The sequence below is a fragment of the Mustela nivalis genome (assembly GCF_964662115.1).
Source record: "Mustela nivalis genome assembly, chromosome: 1".
Classification (NCBI taxonomy): domain Eukaryota; kingdom Metazoa; phylum Chordata; class Mammalia; order Carnivora; family Mustelidae; genus Mustela; species Mustela nivalis.
In genome coordinates this window covers 165,384,058-165,402,051 of record NC_139020.1, presented here as the reverse complement: position 1 = coordinate 165,402,051, position 17,994 = coordinate 165,384,058, and the positions used below count along the sequence as shown (strand labels likewise).

General features: G+C 48.9%; 1 protein-coding gene and 1 long non-coding RNA gene across 12 annotated transcripts in view; one reads left to right on the top strand and one right to left on the bottom strand.

The window, feature by feature from the left end:
• Window positions 1-17,994, bottom strand: part of ATP2B2 (ATPase plasma membrane Ca2+ transporting 2) — a 365,301-nt gene that overhangs the window by 90,855 nt on the left and 256,452 nt on the right. The window lies entirely within an intron of this gene.
• LOC309840634 lies at window positions 918-17,105 on the top strand. Its single transcript, XR_014298724.1, has 6 exons — window positions 918-980; window positions 3,507-3,619; window positions 6,428-6,577; window positions 8,860-9,018; window positions 10,802-10,933; window positions 16,916-17,105. It is a non-coding gene; the product is annotated as an uncharacterized lncRNA (long non-coding RNA).

The window sequence follows — 17,994 nt, the reverse complement described above, 5'->3', positions numbered from 1 at the left end:
TGCATATTGGTCTAGGCCACCATCACTGCTGTCCTCGGTAGCTTTGGTCTTCCCAGCCTCCCCACTCCCACTCTCAATATTCTTCACCCAGCAGCCAGAGGTATGTTTCAAAAGTATAAACCATAGTGTTAATGTCAGGCCCTTGCTTAAAATGCTCCAGTGGCTTCCACAGCATACAGGGAAAATCTATGCTCCTTGCCAATTCTGAAAGGTCCTGTACAGTATGGCCTTCACTTTCTTCTGAAGACTCATTTTTTCCTCTGACTGCTATGCTTCAATGATACTAGCCTCTTCTCTGTGATTTCAGCAGAAGTGCTTTACTGCCACAGGGCCTTTGCACATGCTGTTCCTTCCGTCTGGAATGCCCTTTCCCTCTTTGCACCTAACTGAGCACTTCCTTTGGCCAAATCTATCCCTCTCCCTGCCCCTAGGTGGGAACTCATTTTGAAAGTTCTCACAACTCTCTGAAAATCCCTTTCATTTTTATTATGATTTCAATAATTAATAATGTAATTAGTTTTTCTTAATGTGTGAGTCCCTGCTGACTCTAAGCTCTATGGAGGCAGCAAGTGCATCTGTCTTGGTCTGATACTCAGTTGATAGATATCCAATAAATATGGGACCTCTCCTAGACACTTGCATGGGGAGAAAGGAGGTAAAGATGGGGCACTGTGTAATTCCAAGACAACTCCTGCTCTTAGACACTTGCAGGCTGAGGATTGAGAGGCCTGGGAGCTACCTGGGGTCTCCTCAAGTCACCCCCACCATGGCCAAGGCCGCATTGTAATCACCTCTGTGACCTCCTCTTTGTTGCTGATGGGAGGGATGGAGAAGGCCCCAGCCAGCCTCACAAAGGACTTGCGGGAAACACCCATGTCCAGCGTCACCCTGAGGCGTTCCTCACACTTGCCACTTCAGGGGTCTGAAGTAACGGCTGGGGAAACCATGGGTGAGATTTCACATCAGACAGAACCAGGAAGGTAGAGGCCTTCTTCTCTCTGACAGCAGCTTCTCTGTTGTTAAAAACGGCAGCTTCTTTGAGGACTAGGAGGCATCCCCTAGAAATAGATTCTCCCTCAGGATGAAAGAATTCTGGGAGGTGGGGGGGAATGGAGTGGGGGAGGTGAGGAGAATGATGGTAGTGCGACAGCTATAAAGCCAAGCAGAGAACGCACAAAGACCCCAGAAAGCTGAGGGTAACTCCCCGTGAAAGCTGTAAGCAGTCCCTAGCAGATCTCATGTGGGCATTCCTCTCTTCCCTGGTGTCTCCCTCCTTCTCTCACTCCTGGGATCGCTCCCAAATATACCATCGGCACCCCATCCTCAACTCACACTCTGTCCTGGGGGAACCCCAAAAAAGAAGACAGGTCAGTGAGACCTGCTTGACGAGTGTGTGAGACAGCCCTGGGGTCTGGCTTCCACCAATCAGCGGCCGCGCCCCTGCTTCCTTTCCACTGGGGGGCTTGGATTGGCTCCGGAAGGGCCCTTGTTGCTCGCCCATTCCCAGATCCTCCTGCACGCTTCTCTAGTAACCGTATCACTGATTCATGAAGCTGTTAATCTTTTATGAGGGGCCTTCTAAGGCTGCTGGGTCAGCCCTGGGGCCCCTCGCCTCCTGGAGGGTGCTGCCCAGGGATGAACGTGCATTGTATGTGTGGCACACACAGAGAGGGACCCACCAGGGAGCAGGGATGTCGATGATGGCAAACTTCTTACCCCCGGCCCTGCCTAAAGCATGCCATTCTCTCTCTGTCTGGCTGCCCTTCTGGCTCTCAGCCTTCCTGGAAAAGGTGCAGGGAGCCAACCTTGACCAGCCCCACTTTGACCCAACGGCACCTTGCTCCTGCCTCCTATCTCTATAGAGGTTATTACGTGGTATTTTAGCTGACCCTTCTGGTTACTTAATTTTGAGCTCCCGAAAGGCAAGGCCCGTGTCATTCATTTTGTGTCCTTTGTTAGAGATGGATAGGGTACACGCCCTGTGCTTGTGGAGGGAGGAAGGGTTGTCGCCGTGCTCAGTCACAGCATACGTATGAAACCCTCTGGTCAAACCACTCATCCTCAGAATCGCCACGGACAACACCCAGTATTTCGCGTGGGCCAGGCTCTATGCCTTATGCTCTGTATAAGTTATGCCTAACTGCTCTGCCTTGTGTAAGCCCATTTCATCCTCCAACTGACTCCTTGTATGGGGAACTACTGTCACCCCATTTTACACACAGCTAGGAAGTGGTAGAGTTGGACTTGAATCCATGGAAGCGGGCATGCATTCTCTTCTGAATTGCTACAGTGTTTGGGTTCATTCATTTGGTCATTCATTCATTCAGTGACTTGCAGCCATGAGCCCCCCTGTGCTGGCACAGCACTCCCTCAAGCGGTGGACGTATACTGCTAAGCAGAAATGGCTGTTCCCACCCTCCCTGGAGCTTTTCCCTCCACCTGGAGGTCTAACTGCGTGTTGCTGTTACCATATGCTGTCTCCAAGTCTTTTGGAAGCAAGTAGGACATGCAGTTAATTTTGATCTTCTGGGATTTGAAGTGTGTGGTTATTGTGTCCTGTGATTAACTGTGATTCCAGCTGGACCACTTTTAAGTTGTGTGGCCTGAGGCGAGTCACTCACCTTCTCTGGGCCTCTTGGGTAATAAAATGGGAGCTCCCGCAGACCCTAGAGTCTGATGGGAGGATTATGTGAGGCAATGCATGGCACACAGTATTTGGCATAGAGCGGACATTTGGTAAGTATTACCTGAAGTCACCAGCTGAATGAATTAAACTACGTGAGGCCAATAGACTTGTCTGTACTCTGTGGAGGAGGAGCCTGAGCTTTCAGTGACATAGCCAGGACTAGAACCCAAGTCTTGACATCGAGTCCCCTGCCCCTGCTGCTCCTTGCTGCTGGCATGTGTGGGTGTCTCTTTTGGGAACAGTAGGCATTTGCATTCTGTGTCTGTCATTCACACTGATGCTTAACACTGTTGGATGTTCTTTTGTAACTTCGATGCTCCGTGTATCTCTTCAATAATTTGACAAAGACCGCCCCCCCTCCCCGCACTCCCCGTTGCTGCCCATGGGACAGAGAAGCCTCTTTCATTTCATATGCTAGATTCTTCCTGTCTGGCAGGGAGCTGGCTACTCCCTTCCCTACCTAAAAACTGGTCACATTTTCCCTTTGAGTGTTACTTAGAAGGCTGTTGCTTTGGGAGAGAGGGTTCCTTCAGCAAACTGTTTCTGAAGTTTTGCTTAAATCCAAGCATTAGACAAGATTCATGTGTCTGGCCTTAAGAATTCAGTTCCTGGGATGCCTGAGTTTCTAGTCTACCCCTTGGGGACATTTCTGTTAGGAGGCAAGTCCATCCTCCTCTGGGAGAGAAGAGATAGTTACTCAGCTAACTGGCCATGTCCCTGCTCTTGCCAGGTTGAAGGCAGGGATGCTGGAAGGTCAGCTGTGATGCTTTATTGAAAACTGGAAGGAGACTGAGAACATTCTCTCTCTCTAATTTTTAAGCTGACAGTCTGGAGAGGAAGGAAGGTTGTGGAGCCTGCCCACAGCTGGAACCATGGACAGCTCTGAGGCCGGCTGTTACCCTAGTTTGCCAGACTTGTGAACTCCCTGACGAGGTTGGTGGAGATTGTTCCATTACCTGTAACACAGTCCAGCACATAGTAGGTTCATAACAAACAGGTATGGGCAGAATGGGTGGCTGGTAGGCTGCAGATCTCAAAGCAAAAGAAAAGCACTCTCCTTAAAGTCTTCACCAACAATAAAACTGAAATCAGTTTAGAATAGTTAAGCTTACCCAGAAAGTTACTGAATGTGCCCTCAGAATATTATTATTCATAAGAATGAATGCTTTGTCACTAATTGGAATGAATGAATAATTATAGCTCGGTGCTTTCACTTATAAAGAGTTGTTTTTTAAAAAAATAAACTCTTAAGGAGTTTAAGTGTTTAAACTCTGTAAGTCTTTAAAGTCTTTTTTAAAAAAAGAGTTTAAGGCGTACAGAAGGGAAAGGTCATGGTTTTGACCTTGACCTCAAATGGTTTAAACCCTGACCTTAACTTCCAAGGTTCACTGCTCCCACCTCTGCTCCTTTGTTGCCTCCTTCTCTCTTTATTCTGACTGTCAGAGAGGGACTCTCTGAAGGCTTCCCTCACCACCACTGGGCTGCTGCTTCTCCAACAGGGGCAACAAGTAAGTTTCATCTTGCAAGTCAACCATGATTGATTAGCAGAGTCTACCTCAAGTTGAGCGTGGGATTGATGAACCTACACACGTGGGTTTTGGAAGTGGAGAATTGTGTTTAAGGTATTTGCTGCGCCTCTCATCTTGTCTTCTCCCTTTCGATCCTTGGGCCAGGATTTCATGGAGCTCACAATGTAGCCCCACTTGGTTGTTTTGGCCAGGTTTCCAACTCAGCAAGTCTAAGACACAGCTCATTGAGTCCTTCAAATCTGTTCCTCTTTCTGGTCATAGTGACCAGCCTCCTTGGTATTTCTAGATTTGGCCTTTTCTTTTTCACTCTTGAGATCATCATCTGAGTTTGGGCTGCCAGTATCTCTCACTTGGCTACTCTACAATGGTGCCTTCATGAGTCTCTGTCCTCCCTGCCCCACTGCCTCTGCTCCACCATATATGCAGTTCTGACCTCCCATAAGTGTCCAGTCTCCATGCTAGAACTTTTAATGGCTCTAAATGCTGAACAGAGTCTAACATATGTTTGAGAGTTAAGACCAATCACATTCATTCTCCATTTCTTTCTGCTTTGTTCATGTGTTTTTAAATAAACATTTTGTGATTGCTGTCATGGAAAAAGTCAGATATGTGTTGTCTCCTAAGGACACAAAAATAAATGACACATGACCTCTGCTTTGAGGTGCTCCCATCTGGGGTGGAGACAGACACCTAAAAAATTAACTCCAATCCAATATAACAAAACGACACTTGAAATGCCTCTTTTTCCACCTTTGGTTGCTTTTCCAGGCTGGGTCCTTCACCTTTCCTTTGGGGTCTGCCCTCAATGCCATCCTTCCCAGCATGTTTTTCTTCTCTCTCCTGGCACCTGCCACCCTCCAGTAAAGAATATGATGGCCTGTTTGGGTCCATCTGCTTCTACTCCCTTTCTACAGACAGGAGGTCTTTGTGTCATTTCTGTATAAGGAAAATTGTCCAGCACACAGTAAGACCCCACTAAGAGTTGAATTGATTCATTCCAGTTTTTGAGTAAACCTCTCATGTGTTCTATTTGTCCTCTTCAACTCCAATCTGATCTCTCAGTTGGGTCATTCACCCCTTTGCTTTGGTGCTGGGTTGGGGCCAGACTGCATGGCCCTGCCGCTTACAGGTTGGGTATGTTAACTCCCAGGTGCCTCAGTTTTCCTATCTTTAAAATGGGGGTTATGCAAGAACCTTCATTATGTAGGTTAATGTGCTCAGAATAGGGTTTAATTTAGCATCTGGTAAAAGTGCGGACCACTACAATGGTCACAAAGGACTTTCCCTAAATTTTGGCAAAAGGCCCTTCTCTTTATTTTTCCTTTGGGCTGAACCCATTAGGTGTTTGTTTAAAATAATCACCCTCTTCTGCTCTGTCTACCTTGTATTTTGTCCCCCTCATTGTGAGTCCCTGGGGTTCTGCCTGGGAAGGTATGGGCCTTGAAAAGTTGTGGAAAGAGAAGGGTGGATGGAACAGTCACTCTGTCCAGAAAAAGCCCCCACTGCTCACAGGTCACACCTGATTGCCTAGCAATAAGAAACATACATCCTTGTAGCAGCTTTTAATTTTGTGGGGAAACAAAATGTTCCCAATGAATCCTCAAGTCACATTCTATTGAGTTCAAGTTGGCCTGAGGCACATAACCAAAATGAACAGAACAAAGCACCAAGGCAGGTGGGGTGGGCAGGGCCCTGTATTTAGAGACTGGGGCTGGGGTTCCCCCAGCGGGTAGGACAGATGCAGAGGCCCTCAACCAGGTAGGGGTTCAAAAAGTGGCCTTGCCTCTTCCTCTCCAGGAAGCCTATTCTCAGCCTGTTTCCAGCCCCAGCAGCTGCCTGCCTTAGAAGAAACCATGTGTACCTCCCACAAGCAGGCTCGGTGGTACAGTCCTTGCTTTCTCCTTTAGCTTCACCACTCAGGTCCCACCTCCCAGCCTATGCTGGGGCCACTCCCCACTCTCTGCCCTCCAACACACATGCAGCCTCCTCTCATTTTCCAGGTCTTCTCTGCCTCCTGATTCCAAGGTCTCAGAGGATCCACTCTGTTATCCCCAACCTCAACCCCTTGGTTATTTCCTCTAGATCATTTATTATGATGGATAGCCTCAATGATTTTGCTCTTTTCTTCATTATTTTGCTTGTCCCCCACACTGGAATGCAGGACCCACCAAAGCAGTGATATTATTTTGTTCATTGCTGTGTCTGTCTCCAGGGCCTACACTACATCTAGCACATAGTAAGTGCTCAAGAAACATCTGGTGAACCAATCGAAAACCAGATGAAGGTCTCTTCCTGTGCCTGGTGCTTAGTGAGCCTTTCTGACCCTTGTCTCACTCCAGGCTTTTCTACTCTGCAAAGGAAGGTGAGCTGATACCCTTAAACCCCTACTGCTTTGTCCCACACCTACTGGAGGAAATTCCTTCTCAGAGATGTATGGCAAAAATAAAAATGCCCATAAACTAAACAACACGCAGAAAGTCATCATTCTTAGTACTTTTCAGGGTCAAAACGTTTGGACAGAGCTGGTATCATGCATCCCAAGAGTCTCTGAAATTCTAACACACAAAATAGGGATAGGGGAAAACATATCTATGATATGAGGGCATCTGGAACACATTGAAAGAGCAGGGGTTAGGGCCAGGCAGGCCTGGGTTCAGATTTCCCCCCTGGCAACTTGTTGTTCAGCAACCTCGGGCACACCATGCCTCAGTTTCCTCATCTATAAAATGGTGTTCATACTGGAATGACGATGTGGTATTTAAAGAGCAAGTAATCCAGGCCACACCCCATGCTCAGTATTAAACCCCAGGGTGGGGACTCACCCCAGCCTCAAGTGGGGTCTCCATTAGCCTCCTATCTTGTGGCTGCACTTTTCTCATTAACATGCTGAGGCCTGAAGCATGGCTGGCTCCCTGAAATGGTAATTGTTAGGACGATTTAGGAAAGCCTTTGGGGGTGACAGAAAAGCTGGCAGTTCCTGATCAAACAGTCTGCTGTTTCACAGGCCTATCTGTAGAACATCAGAGGGACAGTTTTGCAGTCTGGCCCCGCGCTGACTGTCAAAAACCTGATCATTCCAAACCCCGGAGCTCGCTTGCTCACCACTTTCTCCTTGTCTGGGTAATTAGATCTCCCAGGACTTCAAGAGGATGCTGGCGGCTTCGTGCCAGCTCCTACGTCCTTGAGGCCAGCAAGGGGGCGGCAGGAGGCACATCTCTCTGAGTCAGATCCCAGCCTCTCCCTGGCTGGTACCTTCCCCCAGACCCGACTTCTGGGTGGGGATGAAAGGCACATACCTTTCCACATCAGAGAGAGTGGGAATTCAGGGAAGTTGGGCCAGGGTACGGGCGGGGAGCATGTGGCTTACTGGGGGCTTTGGCTAGGGCTAGTCTCCGATATTTCCGTGGTCCCCATGCAGAGCTGGGCGGTGGGTTCTGGTTGCGGGGAGGCAGGCTGAGGAGCCTGCAGGCCACACATATGCACATGTGTATGCAATCCTCACTCATGTTTTCATTTACTCAGAATCCCACGAGGTGCTTGGGGTTTCAGAAGCAAATGAAACTGCCCCTGCCCTCAGGAAGCATAAAATCGAAAAGTCTAGGGTGGTGCCTGCCTACCCACCAGATACTCTATGGAAGAGAAATGCTTTCTTCTTTTAGGAGTAAACCAAAGTATGGTAATTTACAAAGCTAACCTCTGTGTTCTACAGTTTGCCTCTGCAGGGATTCTACCCCCTGCAATGCGGCTTGCCTAGGACTTTTCCTGCATGCTTATTCCTCTGGGATTGGGCCAGTTTTGTAACCCCTTTACCTTACTGAACACTCAGTGGCCTCCTGAGGCTTGGTTCTCTCCCAGCTGGTAGCTCCAGGCTCTAACAGACTAGGGGACTCGTTTTCTGACACTGTAACTTTTCCAAATAACATCCTGGCGAGAAAAGAGATGGAGGAAGAGGCACAAGATTGAGAAAGCTAGAAGACTCAAAGACAAGTCCCATCTCTGTGACCCATCACTGTGTGACTCTATGCAAGTCCTCTCTGAGCCTCAGTTTCTATACTATAAAATGGGAGGCTGAACATGCTTATCACCCAGGCCAGCCATGATATAAAAAGAGATCATGAAATGTTATAGTGCCTAACAGAGTGCCTGGCAGAGCCCAGGAAAAGGGCACAGGAGATCTGAAAACACTGAACAGCTAGAGCCTAACCAGAACTCACCCTCAGTCAAATGTGGGGATGCAGCATGTTATTTGAGGCTAAGGTTAGATAACACCTCCACAGGGAAGCCCTCTTTGACAGCCCATCTCAATTGCCTCTTCCCCTGTGTGCCCTCAAAGTCCTATCCACCTGATACATTTTCTTGTTCATTTATTTGTTTCTGTATTTTTTTGTTGGATCCCTATAAATTTTGTGAGGGGAGGTATCTGTGTTCACTGCTATATCCCCAGCACTTAGGACTACATCTAGCATCATATAATAGGCACTCAATAAATGTTTTTTTAAAAGATAGAAGAATTAAATGAATGCAATGATTCTCAGCCAGAGGATGGGGCATACTCCACCAGAGGATGTGTGAAATTTGGTGGGGATTAGTAAAGGGTAGGGTATCTATAGTCTCAACATTATAATTATTACTATTTATTTTCAGTTATCTTTAATTTATTCTGGAATCCCAATAAGACATCAATGGAAAGGCAAGTTCTGTGGTTTTAAAGGAAGCTCCAGGGACTCTCATCTCCTGTGGGCCTAGAAACCTGTCCTTGAAGACTCTGCAATGGGTGACAGCTGGATCACACCAGGACTGAAGGTCACAGTGAAGGATTTTAATTTTGTTCTAAGAGCAGTGGGTACCACTGGGTTTTGAGTAAATGGTGGCACAAGCAGATTCATATTTAAGTTTATTCAGGCCATGATAGGGAGAATATATGGAGGGAGAGAGGATATAAAAGGGACAGGCTGATATACACATTATTCTCATTTAATTTTTCTGGTAACCCTGTAGGTAGGCGTTATCTAAGCCCACTTTTCAGATGAGGAAACTGAGGCTCAGAGGGGGACTATAATTCATCTGAGGTCACACAGTGAGTGAGTTGAGCTGCTGACATTGGATCCTCAGTTGGTGCACCATGTCCAGGCCCTGCCAAACAGCCTCCAACCCCCGGGCCTGGGATTCAGGCCCCACTTTCATAGTCCACAATGCCCAGACCTGGAGGCCCTTGAGAATGTTGCGGCCTAGAAAGAGGCAGGTGGGTGGGACCAAGAAACCAGAATCAAGGTCATTGGAAAAGGATGGGTCTACCTGGCCCCACCCTGGCCCCGTTCTCTCTTATTTGGGCCTGAGTTCCAGTGTGTTTTGGAGCAAAGGGAAACTCTCAAGCTTCTGGGTCTGTCTGTCCTGCCATTGACCCTTGCATGTCCCAATTTCCTTCCCGAAAACTGAGTTCGGTTTTCCAGCCCTTGCTCCAACATGGAGCATTCTGACCGGGGATCTTCCTCACACTGCTTGGGGGGCCACTGGTCCTCTCGGAACCACATCCCCACAAATGCAGAAGGAGACACAGAGAAAAACCATCACCCCTAAGTCTCACCCCTTAGCCCCAGCACCGGCCCCTTCGGGATGCTTCCTTTACGCTTTTCTTCCCTTGCATCTGTTTTTGTGAGGCTGTTGCCATGGTCACTGGTAAACCTCCCTGTTTTCATATCACCTATTTCAAGACCTCATTCATGCTACTTTGTGTTCTTGGTGACTACCATTTTCCACAGTGTTCCATGTGGCATACGGAGAAGCTGAAAATAGGCTTCATTGCTCTCCTAATACTGGGCATTTAGAAATTACTTTTTTTTTTTTTTTTAAATTATCACACAGAGATGTGGTTTAAAAAGTTGAGACTGGGGGTGCCAGGGTGGTTCAGTTGGTTAAGTGTTTGGCTCTTGATGTCCGCTCAGGTCATGCATGATATCAGGGTGGTCAGATTGAACCCCACATTGAGCTTGGTGCTCAGTGGGGTTTCTTCTTGAGATTCTCTTTCTCCCTCTCCCTCCACACACACTCTCTCTCTAAAATAAGTAAAATAAAAGAAAAGAAAATGAAAGAAAAAGCTGAGTGTGTTGATGGGAAGACCTGGGTTCTCATTTGGTTTCATGCCAGACGGCTGTGTGAGATTGGGCAGGATTTTTCCCTCTCTGGGCTTCACCTTCAAAAACCTATTGAATGATGATGATGGTAATGAGAATAATAATAATGGTCTGCATTCCCTGCAGGCTCCCTACTCTGTGCCGTGTGTTCTTACACATACCTGCTCATGTAGGCCTCACAGGGGCCCATGAATAAGCACTAATTCACAGATGAGTAAACAGGTTCTGAGAGGTGAAGTCATTTTCTTGGCATAGCACAGCAAGTACGGAAGTGGCACAGGAGGGATTCAGACCTGGGGGCGTCTGCTATTTAACACTTAGGCCGTATCATTACTTCCTAATGCCCAGCGTGCCATAGGCTCTCTGAGGCATACATGTCCATTCGGCAGTGAGATCATCTGCCCCCCAGCCCCCAGAGGCCTCATCTGTTCCCATTTATGTCCCTGCTTTTATAGGAGAGAAACTGTTTTCAAGAGCAGAAGTGATTGTCTCAAGTGACAATGTTTTGGATTGAACTGAGTCCCTCCACAACCATCAACTCCAGCACCTCAAATGTGACTGTATTTGGAGGCCGGGTCATTGCAGAGGTGACTAGTTACTAAGTTAAGATGAGGTTGTCAGGGTGGGCCTAATCATCTATGACCGGTGTCTTAAATGTGGGCACAGAGATGCATGGAAGACAATGTTAAGACACAGGGAGAGGATGGACATCCACAAGCAAAGAGAGAGGCCCTGAACAGAGGCTTCCCTCATGGCTCTAGAAAGGAGCCAACCCTGCTGACCAACACCTTGACCTTAGACCTCCAACCTCCAGAACTGTGGGACAACATATTTCCATAGTTTAAGTCCTCTGGTCTGGGTCATTTGTTATGGTGGCCCCTGAGAAGGAGCACAGAGGCCGTACAAGGATGGATGAGAAAACTGGGGGGCCTGGGGAGAGAAGGATGGATGCTTTGGGGGCAGGGAGGATGGACTCTGCCCCCTTTTCCACGTGTAGGGATTACTAAGAGCTCCCTGGTTGTCGGAGCTTTATGCTTGGGCAGGGCCCTTCCCTCCTGGGCCTCTCTGTTCCATTGTGTACCCGGGGATTGCTGGATGGTCCCTGAGCACTGTTCCAGACCTGTGGTCCTATGCACCTGTGAGTCACTCAGGCCTTTGTTACATCTGCTCTCACCCAGTTGAGTTGTTGTGGGTGATGGGAGATAGTTCTAGAGAATGCTTGATTTTGCTCTTCTGTTCAGCAGATGTTTCCCAAGACCTCATCCAGCAGTTTGTCCCCAATGCTGTTGTTCTTTTATTGTCCTCCTTGAACCTCTCCCGACAACCTCTATGTCTAACTGACTGCCTATCCAGTGTCAAACACCCTGATCACACCCTACCTGCAGGTGACCCTCTCCTTATGCCTCTCTAACATCTCCTGCTCTGCCTGCTGCCTACTCCCTTAGTAGCTGGCATTTCCTAAGGACCTGTGCTTGACAAGTGCTCCAGGTGAACTCATTCATGTTTATTGAGTGTATTCTGTGCTAGGCACTATTCTAGGTGCTAGGATATAGCAGTGAACAGCACAGGCCCACATCTCTGCCCTCCTGTGGCTCACCTTCCCCTGTGCAGGTGTGGGACTTATGAGCACACTTATGAGATGACTTCTCTGTCATCTAGGTGTTTCATTTCTAGGTCTAGCCTCTCTGCTGGGTTCGGAGTCGCTGTTCTCTCCTAGTCTCCTCCATGAGCAGTCAGCTGCTATCTTAAAAATGGAGCCTTCCTTGATCACCTATCACAGGCAGGGTCCTGCTGCTCAGTGCTCCCTCCTCTCCATTACCACCACCCTGGCCAGGTCTGACTCTGTCACCTCTCTCTCAATGACTGTCCTCTCCCTCTGCATTGCCTTTATTCCCTGGGCTGTTTCCCTATTCCAATCCAGACCAGCTGCTTTGACCACACTGCTCCTCTGCTCGAGAACCCTTAGGGCTCTCTCCTGTCTCTTAATTGAAGCCCAAGCCTTTGGCTTAACATTCAGACCCCTTGACAGAGGCTCCTAGTATGGGCTCTGGGGTTGCCTGCTGGCATCTGAATTCCAGTTCTTGCACACATGAGCTGTGTGACTGTGAGCAAGTGATTTAACTTCTCTGTGTTTCCATTTCCTCATTTGTAAAAATGAGGATAATCCCAGTGCCTGCCTCAGAGGGTTGTTGGGAGGATTAAATGAGGTGATGATGGTTATAATGCTCTCAGGGTGCTATCTGGAAGATCTATAATGCTCAGTTACCCCTAATTATTTTTTTTTAAAGATTTTATTTATTTATTTGACAGAGAGATCACAAGCAGGCAGAGAGGCAGACAGAGAGGGGAAGCAGGCTCCCTGCTGAGCAGAGAGCTCAATGCAGGGCTCAATCCCAGGACCCTGAGATCATGACCTGAGCTGAAGGCGGAGGCTTAACCCACTGAGCCACCCAGGCACCCTGTTAACCCTAATTATTATCACTTCTTCTAGTCACTCCCTCGCCCAAGCTCCAGCCAAACAGAAGGAAAGGCTCTTCCTTTTACACACTCTTCTCTGACTCTGTGCTTTTGTCCCCACTGTTCCCTCTCCCTAGAGTGCCCTTCCTCATTGCAAACCCTGCCTATCCTTCAACATCGTGCTCACATACTGCCTCCTCCATGAAACCTTCCCAGATTCTTCAGCTAGAAGGGCTCACTTCTGCCTCTCAACTCCACGGCATCTTGTCGGCATCTATTACACAGAGAGAGCAGAGTCTTTTCTGCTCCTAAGTAGTCCCTGGGATCATTTGCTGGAACCACAAAAACTTCCAGGGGGGGTCTCCCTCTGGGGTAGAGGCTGAGGCTGGCGGGGGGTCCTAGGGAACCAGGAGCCGAGATGCTAATTTCCACTGCCTATAAATAGCTCTAGGTCTGAAACTACAGCAGGGGCCTGGGTTTTGCCAGGAGGAGTAAGATAATCATTTTGTGGTGAGGGGGGCCTGTGGAGATAACTTACCTGCCCTGTCAGGGCCTCTCGTGTGACAGGCAGGTCTGCAGGGAAAGCCTGCTTCAGCTCTCTCAAGCTTTGTGGGAGCCAGGCTGGGCAGACCCCTGAGGTTGACCTACCACTGACAGTCCAGCCTGCATTTACTGAACAACATCTCTCACTCCTTGGCCCATTTGGTAGATGAGGATATCGAGACCCAGGGAGGCAAAATAATCAGAAACAGGTGTCCAGACCCTTGGGCTTCTGGGGGCCAGAGAATTTTTGCCAGGGAATACCCCTGGGCCTTTGGAGGTCAGTGTGTGTAGGATTTGGAAGCTGCCTGGTAGGGAAGGGGTGGGCTGGAGCTGGGTTGAGGGGCTGCAGGCATGGTTGTGGATATGTTAGGGTCGAGTCTCAGCTACACCCCCAAGATTCAAGGCCATAAGTCACTGGGGTCTGGCTCTGAGTCAGCCATCCTTTGGCCAGTTTGATGTCTGTACTGCTAGGGGTATTGAGGCAGTGTGTTTAGAATTCTAGAATGTCTGAGTCTGGAGGAGTCTCAGAGACAACAGAACCCATACTCTTATTTTCCAGATGGGGAGCATGAGGGGCAGAATTGCAGGGCGGAGGTGGGCGGGCGTGAGAAGGTCTCAGTTAATAAGCGTCAAAGTCAGGATGGTCCCCACCCGAGTCTTCCTAGCTCAGTGTCTGCTAACACAGGTTGGTGGGCTCAGTGTCCTTTTCCTGCACCCCCTGGGGGAACAATACATGAGGACAGACAATCCTCTCCTGAGGCAGGGCCCTCTGAGGCAGGGCCCTCTGTGTGTTTTCTTATTGAGTCCATAGACTAGTATGGGCCCTGGGAGCTGGATACCACCTGCTCCATTCTACCGATGTAAAAACTGAGGCACTGAGAACTTACATAACCTGGGTGCCAACCCAGGCTTTTACATACTCTAGTTTACTGCCTTTCACCAATTTCATCAAGGGTTTTCAATTTTTTTTCTTTTATTTTTTAAAACAACTCTTTGTCAAAAAAAAAAAAAAATCTTGCCAGATGCTTCAGCATGCAAAACAGATAAAAAAAGGAGCTGCTTTGGTACATGGTGGGGCAGGAAGCCCAAAACTTCACCTACTTATCTCCCTATTCCCTGGGGCACCACTGTGGAATACCAGGGAACCCAGTATAAGAACCACCTTTCCAAACCCTCAATTTCCCTACATTCAGCAAGTTCTTTGGCTCTTCTGGCCCATGCAAAGGGGCTGTACTCTCTCTCCCCACCCCCCACACCATCCCACCTCATGCCCATTTCACACTCTCGTGGACAGCACAGACAAATATAAACACCTATTACCAAAGCAGAGCCTGCCCACAGCATGAACAAACCAACTAGAAGTCCTAGTCTACACAAACCAATCCCTAGTCTGTGGGCTGGGGTTCTCTGCCCTTTGAGATACATCCTAGGCTCCAAGCACAAGAATTCCTCATTTCTTCGCATGACATTCTAGGTCTCACCTCAGGGCCTTTGCTCATGCTGTTTCCTTCTCTAAAAGTGTGATTTCCTTCCCATCTCTGCATATTCAACTCCTCCCCAGCTTTGCGACCTAGCTTAAAGAAAGCCTCTCCTGTATTTGTCTCCAGCGGGCATGGATCGGATTGCCTCCTCCTACGACCTTCAGCACACCCCCTCTGGCTGAAGAGTTATTTTTGTCAGCAGGAGACAGTGGAGTAAGGGGATTATGTGCACATGTTCAGGAGTCAACCTGCCTGGGTACCCATTCTGGCCGTGCCCCTTATTAGTAGTGGTGCTCTGAGCTGTGGATAGAAACAATTCCTGTTTGCGAAGATGAAATGAGGTAGTAGCACAGACACTCTGCAGCAAACCTGGTCTGCAAGCACTCAAGATGTGTTAAGGAACTGGTTCTTGCCTTCTTCTGTGACCTTGGAGTTGTCTCCTGTCTGACATGCCCCTCTCTTTGCCCCTGATCCTAAGATGGAGAGGGAATGTCCTAGAAGTCTGTCTCTCCCTGTCTTGGCCTTCCCACCTGTCCTGCATACAGCCACAACACACAAACACTGCTTCTGAGCAGCATGCAGGCATCTCTTCCCAGAAGAGCAAAGTGGCTCAAGCTGCACATTGTAAGCACACAGTACATATGCATTCAACAAGAGCATGTGTGTCGGCCTTGCCGGCCTACACCTCCGCTTGGCATGACCGAAGCAGGGGAAGCAATGGGACATTCACTGAACACCTGTGTCCATGGTTCTGGTAGGTGGGCATTATGATCATGCCCTTTACAAAAAGGGACGCTGAGGCTCAGAGGGATGGAATGATTTGCTCAAAATCCTCAATGGTGGAGTTGGGACTCGAAGTCCTTGTTCTTTATGGTCCCAAGCACATAGGAGGCACTTAGTGTTCAGTGCATATTTATTCTGCAGAGCAAAGATGTTTTCAGAGCAAAAATCAAGACCCCCCTTTTCTCCAAGCTGTTGTTTCCCACTCAAGGGGCTGCTGTGAGGACATGAGGCAAGCCAGTGCAAGGGCCTGGCCCTGATGAATTTGCACGCAGTAAATTACCGCTGCCCGGTAGCTCGGGGATGCGGGCTTTCTGCATAGTGGGTCTGCATAGTGTGAGGCCCACCTGTAAATGTTCCCCACAAGTACTTGCAGCCTCCATTCCTTCCCTGGATGCCTGACTGCATGCACCCACAAAGCCAAATAGCATTGTTCATGGAACAAGAAGTCCGTCTAGACTTGCTGGAATACACCCAGAAGCCCTTTGGTCAGTGGTGGGTTGGGCGCTTCTGCTAACTGTGCTGTACCTTCTGGCCACCCCCAAGCCTGTGGAACTGTCTGCCTCACACACATTCTGCTGACCCAGCCTGAGAAAATGGATAGCACGTATCAATCAACATGTGGGTTTATTTTATTGATGATTCAGAAAGATGTGAGGGTGGCATTCTGGAAAGCATCCACACGTGATTCATCAGACTTTCACAGAAAGCTAGTGCTTTTAAGGGATTTATTTTTCCTGGTGATGGTGGTGGGGGGTGTATAAACTTTGCAAATCAGATTTGGGGCTTTTTTTTTTTTTTTTTAAACCCACAGCCTCACATGTGTTGTTCAAGCCCACTGATCTGCCCAGATAAGCCGGCCTTTCACTTCTCTGTTAATTTAAACCAACTTGTCCCTAAAGTCACACAGAGACTCCTCAGCATAGAATAGTAACAGCTCATATAGATGCAGCACCTGCCACCTGCCAGACACTAAGCACTTCACATACGTTACTTGGATCCTCACAGGAACCCCAAGAGAGTTTATGCAACTGTTATTGTCCCATGTTACAGATGAGGAAACTGAGGCACAGAAGGGTCTAGTGTTTCACAGAGGGATAAGAAATGCAGCCAGGATTTGACCATGAAACTGAGTTGGCCACTTCACCAAGGGGACACTAGTCCTACCACTACTTCCCGTGGACGGTCCCAGCTAGGCCTGCTACACGGGTATGAATGGTAACAGTGCTGGGGTTTGGCTATGACCACTGCGTATTTGGTGCTCCTGAACCCGCCTTCGCTCCTCAGCTACCCTTTCTACCCCTCCAGGCTCTCCTCAAAGGCACAGAGCACGCCCGCTCTTTGCGCGCACCTTCCCCAACACATGGACGGGCCTTCCACACAGCAGGCCCACAGGCACACGCCGCTGGAGCTTCCATTCTCCTCTCCGACCTCACAAACTCCACGCAGTCTGGGTGGACTGATCCGCACCACTCCGCGGTGAGCACGTGGCCGCGGTCTGCCCTATCAGCTTTCTCTATCTTGTGGCCACAGGGATTGGGCCAAGAATGGCCACGTGATCCCAGGTGGTCCAATGAGAGTTTGTTTTGGGACTTAGGGGAGGGGACCGTGGGGAAAGAGGTGCCTTTGGCGGCTGGGGGCGAGGATGGGAAGGTGTTAGCCTGAAGCTCACAGGAGGGCCAGTCTGAGCATGAGGCCAACGGGGAAGACAGTGGAGGTGAGAGGTAGCAGGAGAGGGATGGACAGAGGCTAGAACCGTCCCTGAGCCTTTCAGTTGCACAAGCCAGAAAATCCCTCTTTTGCATAAGCCAGTTTGAGATGGGTTTCTATCATAGAGAATCCTGGTGGATAGAAATCCTCAGTGAACACTTTAGATGATTCTTTTGTAGAAAACTTTCAAAGGATTTTCAGCCCACGGTCTCCAAATGGCAGAGGGTGAAGTAGACCATTCCCATTTCACAGAGGGGAATATAGGTCCTGGTCTACAGAGCTCAGGAGCCTGTTTGGTGTCAGAGGTGAGGCCAAAACGCCTCTCCAGCTTACATGCCCTCCCCTCTGCCACCCTTGCATGTCTCTGAGAAGGCAGCTACATCTCCTCAGCCTCTTAAGTATTTTGATGAACTTTTCTCCTCCAGACTTGACACCTGAGAGTCCTGGGTTCTAAGACCAGGCATGGATCACTTCACGGGAAGACCCCAGTAAGAGGTGTTCTTGTGTGTCTCTGGTCAGGCCGTGAATTCCCCATGTGGACCCTGTGTCTGAGGGGTTCCCAGCCTCACCTGCCTGGGACACTGCTGAATCTGTGGCTACCTTGGTTCCCCCATCAACCTCTCTGGGCCCCAGTGATGCTCGGGGAAATGGAACACATGGAGAAATAGAGCTCCACA